General features: G+C 36.8%; 1 pseudogene; it reads right to left on the bottom strand.

Moving 5' to 3' along the window:
* Positions 1-1,644: 1,644 nt before the first annotated feature.
* Positions 1,645-19,591, bottom strand: part of LOC149163654 (uncharacterized) — a 185,326-nt pseudogene continuing 167,379 nt past the window's right edge.

Here is a 19,591-nt window from a genome sequence, read left to right as displayed (position 1 = left end):
GGAGATATGATTAATTTACATTTCAGACAGAAAGATAAATTATCATAAGTGGGAAAACCTTTGTCCAATGTTCAAAAGTTAAACAAAATATGCTTAAATTTACATAAGGTGTTGACAATTTTATGATCTAGAGGGAGCTTTTCAGATATACAGTTCAATACCTCCGGCTCTTTATGATAATAACTTCAGAAGGAATTTCAAGAATAATTGCAACACATTTATTCTCACTTGATATCTCTATAAAACTTAAACATATGCAGAATAAACATAATGAATGAAACACATGAAAAACTTACAGAAGAAAATGAGACTGTATGACACCAAATTCAGAATCCTTTTCTTTATTATTAGTGATCTAGAAAAAGCTTGTACATCAACGCTTTACAAAATTGCTTATGGAAAGGTCCTACCTTTAATAACTCATAGAAGAGAGTTATTTGTACAAGTTTTAAACAAAATATCCTAAATTGGTTACGAAATAGCTTGAAATAAGATAGGAAAAGAAAATTTGTTGCATGATGTGTCCCTATTAGATAGGAAGTTGTTGATGATTGTTCCTTCAAAATCTGTTGTTGTTGTCTTCTTGTTGGAATGAAAAGTTAATCAATTGTTTCACACAATTGATCCCACCTTTTCTCACTAGGTATCTCGAGATTTACCATCCTTCTAAGTATCTCATCAACTTTGATATATCTCTCAAAATTGGTCTTAGTGAGAAAAAGGTGTCCAACTTCATATTTGATGGTGAGGTCAGAGCTCAAGGCTTCCAAAAACTCTTTGCTAGTAATCTGTCTTTTTATCCCTGCAAATTGACTGTTGTCTACTGCAATAGTATATAGTCTCTCATAGTAATCCTCCAATTTTACTAGCTGATCATTTGATGACACTATTTCTAGTAACCCTTTATTATGTAACATACTGAATTTAGAATGAAGCCTTCTAGCTATATCGTACAAAGCTTCACATTTTGTTTTTAGCTGAGTTAACAGATTCTTCTTCACTAGGAATTTCTTAATTTCCAAAATAGTAGTTGTCCTATCTGGAATGTTCATCTCTTGTAACTATTGCCTAGTTTTAGAGTTTATTACCCAAATCATCCTTGATGCTTCTTTGGGTTTTGTACCCAATGCTACCTTCCAGGTCTCTATCTTTGCCCTGCATTTAGCAATCAGTTCTTGCTACTCAAAAATGATTTGTATGGATCGCCATACTTCTGTTATAGAGTGGCTAATATCTAACCATATGTCTTCTTTGGCTTGGGCCAAAGTGTCTGCCATTAGAGTCTTTCTTTCTAACTGTTTAACCTTGAGCTCTAACCTATGTGACTTTTGCATTTCCTCTACATATAGGGTATCGTTTTTTACCTTCTGTGACTCCAGGCCTTGGAACTTCTAGAGTAACTTCACATTTTGTTGTTTCTGTGCTTGTAGCTCCTTTGATAACCTTATTGTTTCACCTTTTGCTAAAGATGAAGCAATGTCAGTAGGAGATGATCTTAAATCTACACGTCATTGGAATTGTTGTCACTGAGGTCACAACAAGATGTGTTGTCTCTTTTTCCTTGAGCATTTGTTTTATACGCTCCTCCATTTTCTTGATCTGTATGTTTTTCTCAATAATGATCTTTAACATCTCCTCCCTGTGCTATTCATTTTCTGCCATTTCTTTGGTCTGTGGATCCTCAGTTGAAGGCAGCTTTAACTGTTTCTTGAAGGCTATAATCTCTACATTCTTATTTTGCAGTATTTCTTCAATTGCTTTACAAACCTGGGGGTCATATCCAATCTTGATAATGATATCTTCTAAAGACTTTAATTTGTTATCTTTAGACAAGGATGAAAAATTTTCAATCTTATGTTGTGACTGTACATTTGGCAAAACATTTTAAGCTTGGAAAGAGACATGGCAGTTGTAGTCAATGTGGAAAATCACATCTCACCTGATTACACATGCAAATCCATTTCATCAATGGGATGTATCTAGTTCACATCAAATGAGAATATGGTATTCTTGTAGTCTGTTGTGGATTTGGGAAATGGAATCTTAGCCTGCAAAAATTCCATTCGCAACATTCTTCTTTCACTGTCAAAGGCAGAGATAATTCTATGATGAGAAGTGGATGTATGTTTCCAAAATTGAATGTAAACTTGAGATTTAAGACTTTCATTCTTTTGGTTGATTTCCAAAAATGTTGAGAAGATATTAATATTTCCTGTTGAGTTGGTCTCAAATGATTTGATAATCTCCATAGGTTTAGTTGAAGTAGGAGTTAAAGAAGTAAAGGGAGGCTTGGGATCAGTGGTCCCTACTGATGAAACATCTTCCAATTCTCCAAGATCAATTATCTTTGGTGGCTTGCTTCCCAATGACATTGATAGTCGGGTTTTCAACTTCTTTTGTAATATATAGTACTCTTTACCTGGTTCTTTAACTAACTAAGTTTCCCTACTAGTTCTTTTATGCTGAGTACTTCTGTGTAGCTGGACTCTTCATTTGTGGAGGTTATATAACCTGTTCATCAGCTTTTGTGATATTCCCTTCAGGCCATTGTTCCTGGTTCATGAACTTCTCCAAATCTGCCTTGGTTGTATGGTTGTAAGGTGGTGCCTTCAACTGCACTCTAAGAGCTGAAATGATCCCAAAAGGATCATAATACCAAGTGAAGCTTGGTTCGAGGTTCATGTTTTTTAGTAATCTGTCTGCCTCTATACCTGCAAACCTACTGTTACAGATGAAACTACCTACTTTGGCTTTTAGTTTAAACTGTGATTTCTTCTTGCCTAAGACAAAATGGAATTCATCCATATTTATCATTTTCCTAATGTATTCCGGTGAGAATATTCTCATTGGCACATAGTCAGTTTGTATGGAGCCAACTCACTGCCATAGATCCTAATCTTATTGTAATTCTGATATAGGTACCAGTCGCCAGTCTTGGTATACTCTGATAGGTGCAATGTATTTTTAATTTCTTCTCCAATTCTAGGCTCTGCCTTACTATTGAGTAGAACTGGATGTACGAAAGAATCAATGAACTGAGAGAATGTAAATTTAGATGATCCTGCTCTTACTAACTTTGTCTAGTGAATCACTGATTGATTCACTCCCTGCTCATCTTGTTTGTTCAACTGAATGGGAAATAGATCTCCTTTTTGAAACAAAATTAAATGGATTATGACAAAACTGTACCTGAAAACCCCTTGAGTGGTCAAATTCATAAACTGTTCATGTATATTATCAGCCAAAAAGTGGCTATAATTATACATGAAGGCAGGTTGATATTCTTTGCTAAAAATGGAAAATAATTCAAGGATGGATTCATCAACAGCTTGGTTATTTTCATAACATAAGAGGTATGATAACAGAGAGATAATGTGTCTAGTAGCTTCAAGGAACATGGAAGATGAATATGGAGGATTTCTCTTAGGTAATTCAGTATCTTTTGGTAAGAAAAGTTCAAAGATAAGAGCTCTTTGTGGGAAGGTGAGATTATTGTAGAGGTCCATGAGAGCTGTAGGTGAAAAATGGCTAAGGGAATCAGATGGAGGTATCATTAACATCTGGTTTATGCTCTGAGCAGTGATGGTAATCAGAATTTTTCCATCTTGAGTCATCATTGTTCTTTGCATAGGGTCATACTTGGCTTGACACCAAGAGATTAGATCAGGGAATTGATGGGTCTTAGGAAAATAAAATAGTGGTAGAAGTGTCTCCCAGAAGCAAATGGGATCCTCCTTATTGGTATATTTCAGTTTTAACCATGAATATAATTCATAAAAATCAAATTCACATTCATAGTCATTGATCTTGAAATGGGAGTCTACTAGTGGCATATGATCCAGATGAAGGGAGACTTTGGAGGGACTCCCTTCTTCACCAGTCTTCTGTATCTTTGCTTTAGGATCCATCACTGTTGTAGGGGACATTTAGAAATTGTTTTAATCTAAAATGATGACAGTGGCGAAAATACACAGAGCGACAAATGGTGCTTTTGGTTTATGGATGGAAGTGAAAGGTGGCAAATATTGGAGTCATGGAGGATTTATAGGTTCAATTGGGCTCAATTAACTATTTAAATCTAGTCGTAGGAAATCAATTTGGAAGGGGAATGCGAATTAATGCTTAACAGATGTTTAAATGGATAATCAGGCACAAGAAGAGCTTTGGAGCATATAGGCAATGATATTATAACATGGCGGGCGGGGAATGGATAAGTGAAAACATATGGATGACGCGGAGATTTGTGATTGGACGGAAGATAACAGATGCAGAAGGCATGGGAGAAGTCAATGGTTGGATGGATGAAGAACGGAAGCGGATTTCGAGGCGGGGGGGAATAATGGTTTGTGGTTTCGGGCCCTGGGGATCTGAAATATTTTTGAGGCACCACATTGAAAAAAGTGGCAGCCATGAAAACTACTTTTCGGAACCCCCCCTCGCATTAATGGGAAATGACCAAGGGGGCCCTGAAAGGCTTCCTTCAACATTGATCCGAGTGGAGTGAAGGATCTTCGTTGAAAAGTACGCGTTGGTTATCGGCGCCTGATGTCTCGTTTTTCGTTTCCGCCAATGCGACAAAAGTGTCATTTGTCACTTATTTTATAAGATCATCAAGCTTTATTACAACAATTAAATCATAATTAAATAAATTAAGCATGATTAATCAAAAGGAAATTTTCAAAGGTGCATTTGAGCTAGCAACCTTAACTTATTTTCTAAAGAAAATATTTTTCTTTTATTGCTTATCTAACATTTTCATTTTTCCTTCCTTTTTTAGAGAAACTATCCTATCATTTTATTTGATATGGACCTATAATAATAATTATTCCTAACATTTTTATTTTCCAAGTTGTTTTTGGTCCATATCCTAACTTATCATTTTTTGTATGGCATTTTGATTTTTTTATCTAATAGCTAACTTATCAAAAACAAGAATGTTACAACATCGGCTCCAATTGGGGACTGCTTTCTCCTATAGAAGGCAGAGAACTTGCAGATCCATGTGCCTTCTCCTCGAGCTCTGGAGTCTTTGTTGTAAAAATCAAACTTACAATTGCAAAAGTAAAATAACACCGAAACTTTTACAATGATGGTGTAAAATCTACTCTAACTTCTCAGTACTGAATGTAATGTTCTAGAAATCTTCTGTTAACAGGATATGTGGAATATTGTCCCTCTAGATTTTGTAACACAAAAGTGTTTCTTCCTTTTACTTCAGCAATAGTTAGAGGTCCAAACCATAGGTTGTCAAACCTTCCATGTTTTCCTTTGTCTTCTCTTCTGGAATCCCATCTTAGAACTAGATCACCCTCCTTGAAGTCCCTTTCCTTGGCTCTTCTATTAAATACACTCTTCATCTTATTTTGGTACTTTTTCAATTTGTATTGAACTTCATCTCTATTCTCATTTAGTTCAATGATTTGATTTATCCTCCTAGAAAAATCATCAGGTTCATCAGTTGAATCCTCCAAAAATGTTAAAACAAGGAAGGCCAAGTTGGTAGGGAAAATTGCATCTTTCCCATAAACTAACTAAAAAGGATACTTTCCAGTAGTTCTCTTTGGAGTAATCCTATTTGCCCAGACTGGATAAATTATATGAGTGTCCTAGCTCTTTTTATGATCTGCTAAAGTTTTTCTGATAACCTTTACCAAATTTTTATTGGATGATTCTGCAAGAACATTACCTTGAGGATAAAATGGAGTTGAATGATGTAGAAGAATCTGATATTTCTGGAAATACTCAATCATTTTAACACTGGAAAATGTTGTGGCATTGTCAATAACAATCTGAGTTGGGTAAGAAAACCTAGATAAAATTTTCTATTCAATGAATTTGATTACTACTGAATCAATAGTATTTTCTTACTCAATTTGCTTCCACCCATTTAGTAAATTAGTCTGTTGTAGTGAGTATCCATCTATGCTAATTGTTTGAAGTAGGATGAATCTCTCCAATAAAATCTCATCCCCATTGGAGAAAAGGTGCTAAGACTATTGTTTGGATCAGTGGAAGAGCTCCTAGTTTTTTCTTACTAGAAAACATCTGACAAGGGACACAACTTCTGACTTTTTCTCCTACTTGTAAGAACAATGTTGGCCAATAAAATCCTGCCCTAATATCTTATATGTTGTTGCTCTCCAATCATAATGTCCTCCACAAAATCTTGTATAGAACTGATCAATGATCCCTTCAGTCTCATATTCTATTAAACATACTAGAAAGATATTGAGTGGGTCCTTCCAGTATACATTTACATTTATGATATAGTACTTTACTACTTTCAATTTGAAACTCTTACATTGACTTTTGGTAAATGTGCAGGACACTCAAAATGAATCAAGAAATTTACTATATATTGATACAATATGATAAAAGAAATTTCTCATCAATGTGTACAGAAATAGACTGATCAGAAGGTGAAGGTTCTTGTGGATTCTTTTCTTTAGGATTTTGGAAAGGTTCTTATGTATTCTCCCCTTCTGCATAAACAAAATGTTCTTGTGGATTCTTCTCATTCACATTTTGGGAAGGTTCTTTTCTATTCTCCCCTTTTGTAAAGACAGAAGGTTCTTATGGATTCTTCTCATCCACATTTTGGGAAGGTTCTTGTGTATTCTCCCCTTCAGCAGAGACAAACGTTTCTTGTGGAATATTCTCATTCACATTTTGTGAAGGTTCTTGTGTATTCTCCCCTTCTGCATAGACAAAAGTTACTTTTGGATTCTCCCCTGGTATTTCCAAAACAGAGTTGATGCCTAGCACTTTACAGTTAGATTTAGCTAGGAGCTTAGCTAATCCTTGACCTTTTACTAGCTTTGTTGTTTTGATAGTTAGATCATACTCCAAAAATTTTGTAATCCATCTACCTCTCCTCCCATCAGTATCTAGTTGAGTGAGAATAGTTTTAACAACATTGTTGGGAACATAGGCTATAATTGTTGAATGCAAAACATACATCCTAAAATATTTCAAGGATTGGACTAGGGCGTAAGCTTGCTTCTCAATTATGTCATATTTCAGATCAACATCTCTCATAACTTTGCTAAAAAAGGCTATAGGTTGGTCATGGGAATCTTCATTGTTTTGTAGTAAAATAGCAGCAAGGGTTGTTTCAGAGGCAAAGGAAAAGATACTGAATGGTTTGGTATAATCAGGGTTGGCCAAGGTTGGAGCTTCAGAGATAGATTTCTTTATTTGATCAAATGCATGTCTGGAAAATAAAGTCCATTTAAATTCATGAACCTTCTTAATCATATCAGTTATATCTTTGACAATTTTAGCATAATTGATAATGAACCTTCTTAAGAAGTTGATTTTAACAAGAAAAGCTTGAACTTCTTTTTTATTTCTTGGTAATGTTAATGTTTGAATGGCTGATACTCTTTTTGGATCAATAACTACTCCATGTTTAGAAATCATATGGCCAAGAAGTTTCCCTTTTGAGATAGAAAATAGAGACTTATTTGGATTCAATGATATCCCAAATTTCCTACATCTTCCAAAAACCTTCATCAAGTGTGTTATCACTCAGATTTTCCTTGAAGTTGTCAGAAGAAGGAAAGGTGTCTGAGGTAACCACAAACCAACTTTTAAGTACAAAACTAGCCAATTTGTACTCAGAGAGGGCTCTCTCTTTAAGATTTAGCTTTGTTTATGAGATATTAGGCTATTTATGAAAGCTTGAGGGTTTTGATTTTGATTGGTGGTGGAATTCAAGAGCAAATGGATAGAACAGAGTATCTCAGGCCATTGGGCCATGGAGTCAGCTAAATATGGCTTAATTAGATTAGGCTAATTCAGCAAAGCAGGGCTTCACAGGGCAAGATAGCCAAACAAGGAACAAATGATAACTTGAAAGGGTGAAATGGTCCTAAAAGGGAAGAAGGCTAGTTAAGAATCCTTCAACAACTTTTAAGAGGAGGGAAAGTGGGTGATCATTAACAGAAAGCGATTAAGAATATCTTATTAAATGACCACAATCATAAACTAAGAGACAAGAAGCAATTATGAATTCCCTGTCTATGATAGTTCAGAAGAAAACATTCAGAATATAAATGATTTTAAAGATAGATTGCAATAAAGCAATTTCTGAAATATACTTTTTCATTTATTATTCAGATATGAAACAAAAGTGAAATATTAAACTAGAAAACAGTAAAACACATAAGATATAGAATACTTATTTGTCCAACGTTTGACACATGAATCTTGTAAAAGTCCTTTGCTTTATTTCTTCATCCAGCCAACCATACAAAAGTTGTTCAACAACACTTTTATTCCAAAATAATGATTCTATAGAAATGTCTAAGAATCCACCACAAGTACTTCAAATGAGGAAGTGATTATACAAAAATTTACAACAAAATATCTCATAACTGAGAGAGATATAATCTAGGAAGACTAACTATATTTTACATAAAAGTAGAGATAGATGGTCTCGAAGATACAAACTAAAAGTGAACTAATGGCTTGCTATCCCTGTTTTTGTGAATGAGCTGGAGGCAAGCCCTATGATTGAGCATCTTCCTATCTTGCTTGTAATTCTGTACCAGTTGTTTTTCCTTTCATCTTCTTACTGATACTCTTTGACCTATTCTGATACTCTTTACCTGCTTTATCCTTATTCACCTTCTTTTACCAAAATTGACTATGGTAAATACTTCAATTTTCCTTTTTTACCAAGTTAAATCATAAAATGTCTATCATATATGTCCACCAATCATCCCTGGCTATCTTGGTCCTTTGTAGCTTCTTAAAGATTTCATCAGCCTTAGTGTATTTTACATAATTGGGCTATAATGGAACCAAATGTTTTAATTCAAGCTCAACATAAAAAAGGTTCTCTAGACTATCATAAAGAACCCTGCCTATAGGTGAGGCTTTAGGTGCAGATGCACTAGATGATGAACTAGATTGTTTATTCGCATACTAACCCAATTTGTCAACATAATCCTCATGCCTCATTAACTTATCATTGATTACTAAAGGACTTGGAAGTCCTTTATTCTCTAAAATGCCAAACTTTTCCATAAATTCCTCTATGTCCTCCTGCATGTTCTGACATTTTCTTTCTAGGTTCTACATTAGAGACCATTTTGTCAAAAAAAAAAATTATTTCAAGGATGGTTCCAATCCTATCTTCAATATTCAGTTGTTTTAATTGATGCCTAGTCCTGTTATTCAAAAAGTTTATCAGCCTGATAGCTTCCTCAGGCTTCCCTCCTAGCTCTTCCTTGGTTTTTTGAATTTCTTGAAGAGCAACTTTCACCAGTTCAATCTATTAAAAAATGATCTGTATTGATGACCAAACATCATTTATTGATTATGTGATGTTTGTCCATAGAATTTTTCTGATATCTATTAAAGGCTTTTCAAAGGTGAGATCTTTTTCCAGTGTTTTTACTTGTTGAGCCAAGCCTTTATTTTTCCTCACTTCTTCAACAAAATTAATCTTTGAAACATCATACTTCTGCTCTAAAAATACAAATTCTCCTTTACCTTATGGAGTTTAGAAACTTGGGGTTTCATCTCCTTCAAGGACTTGATTAATTCTTCTGTGCTTTGACCTGAAGTTTCTGCCTGTGCTATACCTATGATTGTTTTTGTTGTGGCCAAAGGGACATTTGGTGCAATAGCTGTTGCAATTGTTGATGGTATTGCCGTGGATACCACTAGCACATTTTGAGGTTGAGAGCTTGACTCACTCTACATGATTTTTAGTGATTTCTCTAATTCCTGCTCAGTCTCCTTCAACTGTTCATATATCTTAAGGAGTAAGTCCATAAGCTCTTCTTCAGACTTATTTTGAATAACTTTAGTAGTTTGTGTATGCCTTGATGGAGGCAACTTTAACTGCTTTCTCAAGGAAGCTATGTCTTCATCTTTCTTCTTTATCATGGCCTCTGCAACTTTTACATCTTTTGGGTTATGACCCAATCCAATAACCAACTCCTCCAGTGATTTGATTCTATTATCTTTAGCCTATGAGGAGGCTTTTTCTAACTGTAGTTGAGAAGTGGTATTGTTCAAATAATTCTCTAATCTGTGGGCCATCATGGCTTTACTTATCAAGGTGGAATACACCATCTCCCTTGTCTGCTTATGTAATTCAATCTGATCTAGGGGGTGAATGTCCTTGGCCATGACCTCAAAATCAGTTTTGAGGTAGTCTACAATTGATTGAGGTTATTGTTGGGCTTATAAAAGCTCATCTGCATTTTTCCTTCCTTGATGTCATAGGCTGACATCATCCTAGTCTGATTGGTGGGAGCCATCTTCAAATATTGATTGTAGACTTGGGCCCTTAATGGTTCATTTCTGGCCTTTATCTCTTTAATTTTTTCTTTGATGTCTAGGGACTTGTTAGTTGAAGGCCTGAAAGATGAAACTTCATCACTTTGTGTCTTTCAATCTCCTTCCTTTGTGAGCTAGAAGGTGTCCCACTTGCTGGGAAAGTATGTTGATTATTTGCACCTTCTTTCCTCTGACTCCCTATAGTTTCTTCAAACAATTCCTCTTCTGAATGGGGATTTAGCCTGTGCCTCTTAGCTCTAGGCTGATCTGAAGGACCACTGGTAGGGGTAGCTACTTCCCTAACTCTTTTTAAGCTCTTTTCCTCATTCAGAGGAGTCTTCATAATTGAGGGGTCTCCCATGTTAACTTGAGTCGGATGGGTTTGTGTTTGAGCCTGTTCTTGAGAGATTTCAGAATATTTTGATATGCTTGATTTCCCTGTTTCTGGAGTGTTGGTTTCCTATAATCTTCCTTGTGATGTCCCTTTAAGTGGTGCACTTGTTTCCTGTGAGTGCCTTTGAGAAGTATCTGCTATTGAGGCACCAGTCTCTGGTGTTGATTTCTAAGAAGTCCCAACTGGCACCTGTTTAAAAGAGTCTAGGTCAAGTGTCTTTTCTAGATATTTCATTACATTTTCTACACTGACCTGATCACTATCCATCTCTACAAGAGTCCTTTCCCTCCATTCATCCATATTAGCATATTGATCAATTTATGGGATTCTGTGATGAAAATATGGTGATAGTCTATTTTTCATTCTCCTATCGCAGATGAAACTGTGGGGGTCATATGGAGTCCAACCAAAGATTTTGTTTAATCTCATGTGGTCTTCTAGGATTTTCTCTGCTGCTTTGCCTGATTCTCTATTGTTGCAGACAAATGGTCCTAGGTGATCCTTGATTCTTAATTGTGCTTTCTTCTTGGCCTTGGTAAAATGAATCTAATTTGAGTTGATCGTTTGTCTATAATATTCCAAAGCAAACAGTCTCATTGGAACATATTTTGGTAGCTTGAATGGAGGAAGCTCACAACCATATATCCTGATCTCTGTGTGATTCTAGTATAAGTACCAGTCACCTACCCTATACTGTTTTGACACCTGTAGGATCCTTTTTATTTCATCACTAATCCTAGGAGGAGGATTTCTTATCAGCAAGGTGGTCGTTGGGTGGACAAATTGGTCAATGAAATCATTATAGGTATAAGGGCAAGCAAAAGATTCATGGAAGATAGAAGTCCAAAAAACGATTAACCTTGTACTACCCTTTGTATCAAGTTTCCTGACAGAAAATGGGAACTTTTCAGATTGATAGTAGAGGATGAGGTGATATATGAATGTGGAATACTTAAAAACCTTTTCATTCTCTAGTTTCATGAATTGGTCATGAATTTTCTTAGCAATAAATGGAGCATAATTGTATTTGATAGTAGGGGGCTGACTAGGGGTAAATATGGACATCATCACTAGGGTTAATTCATTCACATACTCACTAGTGTTGAATCCCATGACTGCAGCTATCACATCAGCTATAATTTTTCCTATGTCTTTGAGGAAAGATGACATATAAGGAGGGGGATCTTTGGGTTGATGGTTCTTATCCACAAAAGTTTGACAAAGGCGACTGAGTTCAGATTGGGATAATTTAGTTGATTTCTCAAGCAAATCTCCAAGGGAAATGGGGGTGAGGGCTTGACTAGGATGAAATTGCAGCATCTCATTGATTGAGTCTGCAGTTATTGTGAAGAGGACTGTTTGATTGGGAGACATCACTGCTCTGAGGTTGGGGTCATAATTTGCATGGCACTGATGGATTATGTCAGGGAAAACGTGCACAAAGGGGAGAAAGTACATTGGGAGATTGGATTCCCACAGTCCTATGGCATCATAGCTATCCTGTTGACACCTAATCCTCTACGATTGGGTGAATTCATGTAAATAATTAAAATAGGAATGTGGACAGTCATCAGAAGATGAACTGAACAGTCACATCCTTTTGTATATAACAATAACATGCCTGATGGAATAATAGGAATTAGTTTTCTGCCAAAGTGGAGTTACTCTTAGCTTGACATGGTATTAGAGCCAGCTCCTTGTTTTAGCTCTTATGCTCCTGTAACTCCTCTGTCTGCCATATCCCGTCTATCCACGCATCTGCCTCTGCCATAACCCATCTGTCCATAACACTCTCTGGCGCACCAGCGCTGCCTCTGTCCTTACATAACGCTCTCTGACATAGTATCTGTCCATAACGCTGGTCTGACATGGTATTCCAAATTGTTGGGGGAATGGTCGCTGTAGTGGGTAACTGTTTCTGGAGTGTTTGACAGAGATTATCCTCCACCTTCACGGAGAATTTTGCAGGCTCAGTCACCTCAATCCTACCCCATCAATCAACAACAAATCGCATTGATCTAAAATTCAGTCATTTTATTCCGCAGGCTTGGTCATGTTTGTCTGCGGATCGATCCCCATGGTGCCATTGTGAGATGCACAAAATCAATCCCTTGGGGAATTAAACCGAGCCTGTGCGCACAAAACTCGTTGTTGAGGACCGAGGAATCAGAGGAGTTGTTCTCGATTTCATTAAAATTGTTTTTGTAAGGCTTCAAACGCGTGCTCTAACCCAGAGACCTTGCCTCACCGCGTGGTGGAAGTCCTGAAAGCCCCCGCCTCCACAGATCCTTTAACCTTCGCTACAATTGGAGGGTTTTCTATCGACACCGATGGATTTTGATCAGAAACCTCTAAATTTTGATCAGCTTGCTGTGTTGACCATAGCTAAGTCATATCAACGACCTCGGCCTCACTGTCAAACGAAGAGGAGGACGAGTCTTCACAACGGCTCTTGCTTTTCCTATGCTTTTCAGCTAATTTTATAGTTGTGGTTCTGTAATGTTCCATTTTCTTTGGTCTGTTATGTAGCTCCAGAAAATGGGCCGCTGTTTCATATTGAAATTTAGTAAATGGGTTTGCTTTTGTCTTATAAGAGTGCTGTAAATTGTGTTGTTGTAAGAAACTGAGAAAAGTACGTGCAGGAGTTTGCATTCTCTGGAGTCAATTAGAAAGGGAGCCTCTGTTTTTAAGCTGCTGAAGTGTGGGGATCCAAGCAAGAAAACAATGTTGTCAATTTCTTATTTTTGCAGCTCATTTGGTTGGAATGCACTGATACATTTTGAATAATTGAGTTGGGCACAATATCTGATAATTGACATTTTGCAAATTGGCATCATTGTTTTTATATGAAACAAAATAGTATTATGAATGGAATTGAGAGTACAAATATGACTGTTCAATGTTGTGCTTTATGCTATTGGGGATATTTTTTGGACTTAACACTGTGCAGATGAATATGAATTAACATTTGAGTTTGCTGGCTAGTCACATCAGAAGTATTTTTTTCCCTTGAGAATAAAAGTTTTGCAGCAGAAGTATTCTTTTCTATCAGCAATTTTTTTTTACAGAATGCATTCAATCATATCCATGGTAGGAATAGTTCTCACTGGCAAGGAGAACTATCCTGAATGGTCCCGGATGATAAAACACACCCTCATCTTCAATGATTTGTGGAAAGGAGTGTGTGTCGGAGAAGGAGACAATGACCCAGTACAACCTACCTCAGACAAAGATCTCGTCATTTGGGAAAACAAGAATAGCAAGGTCTATGCATTAATCGCAGCATTTGTAAATGAAGAGGTGAGTCACCATATTTTGTCATATTCAACTACCTTTGAAGCCCTACAAAAGCTGAAAGAACTCTATGACTCACATTCTGCACTTGAAGAAGTCCAACTCATGATTAAACTCTTCACTCTTGAACTGCAAAATAATGATCCTCTTGCTCTTGCATCTAAAGTAAAGTCTATAATGCATGATATCAAATCCACTAAGGTTGAATTGGATATTCCTCTTATTGCTTTTCTCAAGGCACTTTATCCTACTTACTCCAACTATCTTGAGTCATTGCAAGAAAATGGAAATATTAAAGATATAACCTTTGACTCTCTTGTGAAAAAGTTTGCTGAAAGAGAGAAAGCTTTCGGAAAGAAGACAGCCCCTGAATCTTCTGAAGAGACTGTGTGCCTTGCTCATAAAGAAAAGCATCCTGCTCAAGACTCTACAAGAGGAAGAGGTGGACGAAGAGGAAGAGGAAGATATTTCAGAGGCAGGGGGGCAGACATTCTCAAGGAGAAAAGGCAGATCTGCATTGCATTCGCTGCAAAAGAAATGGATCACATGATGCTTCTACATGCAAGCTACCATGGGACAAAATTGAGCAGAAAAGAAACCAACAAAAAGGTAAGACTGATGATACAAACAAAGGTAAAGCACCTGAATCCGCTCACTATGTTGAAGCACAATGTAACATTGGAGTAAATGAAGATTTTTTTAATGCTTCACTTGATTCCTCGAAAAATGATTGGTTGCTTGATTCAGGAGCAACCTGTCACATGACTCATAGAAAATATTTTTTTGAAGATTTTACTAACAGTGTTGATGGAGCAGTATACTTTGCAGATCAATCAACAATCAAGCCATCAGGGCTTGGAACAATCAGGCTTAAACTGCCTGGTCTTCCAGACTTTCTTCTGGATCATGTTCTATATTTCCCACAACTCAAAAGAAACTTGTTATCCTTGGTCCACATCCGCCAGCAAGGTCACTTCATTCATATGTTTGATGGAAAGCTTGAGGTAAGAAAAGCATCTGACCACTCACTTGTCATGAGGGGAATAGAAGAAGAAAGGCTTCTCAAACTGCAAGGAACCTCTGCTCATGCACAACATTTCTCATATATTTCTCATCATGAAGAAGGTACACTTCCATCAAGTTTATTATGGCATGCTAGATTTGGACATTTGAACTATGACAGTGTCCGCTTATTGAAGAAAAATGGTGTTGCTGGTTTGCCTACAATTCCTAGAAAACTTAAGCAATGTGATGCTTGCATTCTAGGAAAGCATAGCAAACAATATTTTCATGATTCGCATTCAAGAGCACATAGGAAACTTGAACTTATTCATTCATATTTATGTGGTCTAATGCCTGTTCCTTATGCAAATGGAAATAAATATATCATGACATTTATTGATGACTACACCAGAATGTGTTGGGTTTATTTATTGAAGAAAAAATTTGATGCTTTTCAAACATTCAATAATTTTCATAAATGGATTGAAAATGATGCACAATCGCATATTGGGTCTATTCGCACTGATAATGGAAAAGAATATACATCAAATGAATTTGAAAACTATCTTTGACAACATGGCATCAAACACCAAACAACTGTGCCTTATAATCCCCAACAGAATGGTGTAGCTGAAAGAATGAATAGAACAATCTTGAATATGGTACGATCCATGCTTTTCTTCAAAAATGTAAAGATAATGTTTTGGGCTGATGTTGTTCTATGTGCTGCATATATAAAGAATAGATGTCCATCTAATGCTATAAGAAACAAGACTCCTTATGAATTGTGGTACGGACATGTTCCTCCGGTAAAACATCTCAGGGTCTTTGGTTCCACCTGCTATGCTTTGATACCAAAGGTACATAGAAACAAACTTGGTGCTAGAAGTCGTAAGTGTATCTTCCTGGTGTATTCAAATACCTCCAAAGCATACCACCTCTATGATGAAGTAAATAAAAAGTTTGTTGTATCTAGAGATGTAATTTTTCTTGAATCATCCAAATCTGACAATGTTGTTGAGCAGCAACTTGATCGCTTGGATAGATTCGCAAAAAAAAATCATTTCAAGAAGTTGATAATCAGATTCCACATCTTGAAGGGGGGATTCCTATTCTAGATCAACATGTGCAATCTTCTTCTGAAGAACACTCTCCCCCGAATGAAACTCCAACAATGAATGATGCTTTAAGTGATGTAATTGATAGAATTGGGAGACTCAATCTTGATTCATTCCCAACTCAATCAACAGAGCAGCCTGGACCATCTCAGAAAGGTCCCCCAAAGTGGCTGACAAAGACACTTGAAAATGTTCATCCTGATGAAATTGGAAAAATAGGAACCAGAAATTCAAACCGGCAAAATGGAGGTGATGTAGATGACTCTAATTCACCTGTTGATATGGATGTTTCTTATGATTGTGAATTGAACTTGTCTACAGATTTTGAACCAAATTCCTTTAAATAAGTTGCTTCTCATGATGAATGTAAAGAAGCGATGCAAAAGGAGTATGATTCCCTGATAAAGAACGACACTTGGAAGCTGGTTGATCCTCCATTTGGAACCAAACCAATTGGCTACAAGTGGGTCTACAAGAACAAGTACAAAGATGGTGGCTCACTTGACAAGCACAAAGCTAGGCTTGTGGCAAAAGGTTTTGCATAGAAAGAAGGGGTCGATTATGAGGAGACTTTTTCCCCCACAACAAAAGGGGCCACCATCCAGACACTCTTTGCACTAGCAGCCCAGAACGGTTGGAAAGTCCATCAAATGGATGTAAAAAACTGCTTTCTTGAATGGAGATATAAAAGAGAATGTTTTTATGTCCCATCCTGAAGGATTTGTTGTGAAAGGAAATGAACATAAAGTATGCAAACTTTTGAAGTCCTTGTATGGCCTCAAACAAGCACCACGAGCATGGTATGAAAAACTGACTGAGCATCTTCTGAAACTCAAATTCAATCATTTTGATCTTGATGATGCAACTTTATTTGTCAAAAAAGTTGGCAAAACGGTTGTGTATCTTGTGGTATATGTAGATGATCTTTTAATGACAGGGAACACTGAAAGCTACATTGCATCCATAAAGAAGGAATTGGGGAAAAGTTTTGAAATGACTGATTTGGGATATGTTCATTACTATCTTGACATTGAAGTAACCCAACATCCAAAATCCATATTTCTTTCTCAAAAGAAATACATTGGAGACTTGTTAAACAGATTTGGCATGACAGAGTGCAATCCTCTTACTACTCCAACGGAACAAAACTTAAAGCTCACATCTATTGAAGGAAAGGAATTTGAGGATGCAACAAAGTATAGACAACTTGTAGGAAGTCTCAACTACCTAACTACTACCAGACCAAACATTTCATTTGTTGTTTGAATCCTCTCCAGGTTTATGCAAAAGCCTTGTGAGGGACATTGGTCTGCTGCAAAAAGAGTTCTAAAGTACTTGAAGGGAACTCAAGACATTGGAATCAAGTACACACAGGTGGATGACTTCAGTTTGATCGGATACTCTGATTCAGACTTCGATGGAGACAAAGAAACTGGGGTATCAAATTCAGGTTATGCTATGAGTCTTGGATCAGGATCTGTCTCCTGGAGATCACACAAACAATTAGTTCCAGCAGATTCCACAATAGAAGTAGAATACGTGGCAGCAGCTGAAGCAACAAAATAAATTGTGTGGCTCAGGAAAATTCTTGAATATTTGCAGGTAAAACAAGTACAATCAACTCCACTCATGATTGACAACACCTCTGCAATAAAGTTGGCCAAGAACCCAAAGTTTTATGATTGAACAAAGCACATCAATACTAAATATCATCTGATCTGACATCATGTTGAGGCCAAAACAATCCATCTCCGTCATTGTTCCACAAATGAGCAAATTGCAGACATCTTCACCAAAGCGCTTGGAAGAGAAAAGCTTGAAAGATTCAGAATGATGCTTGGACTCACCAACATCCCTTTAGATTAAGGGGGGGAATGTTGACACCTAATCCTCTATGATTGGGTGAATTCATGTAAATAATTAAAATAGGAATGTGGATAGTCATCAGAAGATGAACTGAACGGTCACATCCTTTTGTATATAACAATAACATGCCTGATGGAATAATACGAATTAGTTTTCTGCCAAAGTGGAGTTACTCCTGGTATGACACATCCAAGTGATTATCTCAGCATTGGCAAAATACTTTCAGGTGGTCTTTATCAGTGGTTAGGTATTTTATTTGAAAATCCTTATCTGCCAGAGGTAGATAGTCTAAATCACGGTGAGGGGTGGTAATGGGTGCAATATTTAGGGCCACAAGGGTTTCCATTATGGTTCTTGTGGATTCAGATAGGAAACTAGGGTTTTTTAAGTGAAATTGATAAAATAGAGGGTCTGGGGAACTTGAATTTCAATTGCACCAACTGAATTATGATTAAATTTGGGGTTTTCAGCTCTAATTACAGAGGACAGCGGATATTCACAGGGTTTCTTTGACGAGAAGCTGGTAAATACCTATTTCTAGTGAGGGTGATGGAATGCAGGTTCATTGAGTGTAATGGCAGACTCTGAGCGGTGTCAACTACAAGTTTGAGGGTGGTTAACTGTTAAATGCATGAACTGGTTGACCTAGACATTCAATTTGCATGGATATATGTGTTTGCAAAATAGGACGACGAACTGTTTTCTTTTATTTTTTATATAAAGTCAAAATTTGGCAGGTTTCAGGATTTGGATAGGTGGCGTCAGCGGCGAATGATCTGATGTTTTGTCATTTAGTGGAAGGTGGTAAGTGGTTTTTAGCGCACTGCTCACGGAGGGGAGGTGGTATTTGGGCTTGATTGAGCAATTCCATACGATGAGTGAAGCGTGGAGAGGGCACTATTCACAAAACCACTTCGTGATCGCGCGCTATCGTTCGGTCGCGGAGGGTCATGTGATATCCATGATAGCCGTTGGATGTGGGGGGCTTGATCGGATAGCTATCAGGGAGGCGAGGTAACAGAAGTCTAATGAGGGTGGGCCCAACACAATTAAATATTTTTTAATCATATCGGGAGCAACGATTAGTCGAGAAAGTTATTAATTAACTGTGGGGGTTAATTAATCCTTATTTAATATGGCGAGGGTCGGGGTTCTTAATTGGTTATAGATTAACTAATTAATCCCCATTAATGATGTATTATGGTTATATTTAACCGAGGGGCGAGATATATAAGTATTAATAGCGTTTTTACATAGTTAAAATAATACGGGAGCGAGTAAATTTTTATATAGGGGAATTAAATAATAATATAAGTTAAAAGTTAATATGATTTTGTGTGAAGTGCGCGCCAAGTTTGAACCATTTTCATGTATATGTTTAAAACTTAAGCTGAGTGAAAAATGAGGGTTTTTATGGGGAATGCTTTATTTTTCCTACGTAAAATAGGATTTTACTTAGGAAAAGATTTATTAAGGGAATGAATGATTTTATGAAGGGGTAAATATTGATGAAAGAGTTTAAGTACTTAGGCATTATAAATTATTGGGCCAAGGGTCTGGTCCCTCCAAAAGTCAGAGAAATGCTCTGAGCCTCTCTAACTTTGATAGATACCTTGGCACT

Source organism: Pinus tabuliformis, chromosome 5_1, assembly GCF_031772625.1.
Source record: "Pinus tabuliformis cultivar Carrire ecotype Pingquan chromosome 5_1, CPIR1, whole genome shotgun sequence".
Taxonomy (NCBI): Eukaryota; Viridiplantae; Streptophyta; class Pinopsida; order Pinales; family Pinaceae; genus Pinus; species Pinus tabuliformis.
Note: the sequence above shows the minus strand (reverse complement) of the source record. Positions and strands in the feature narration are given on the sequence as shown.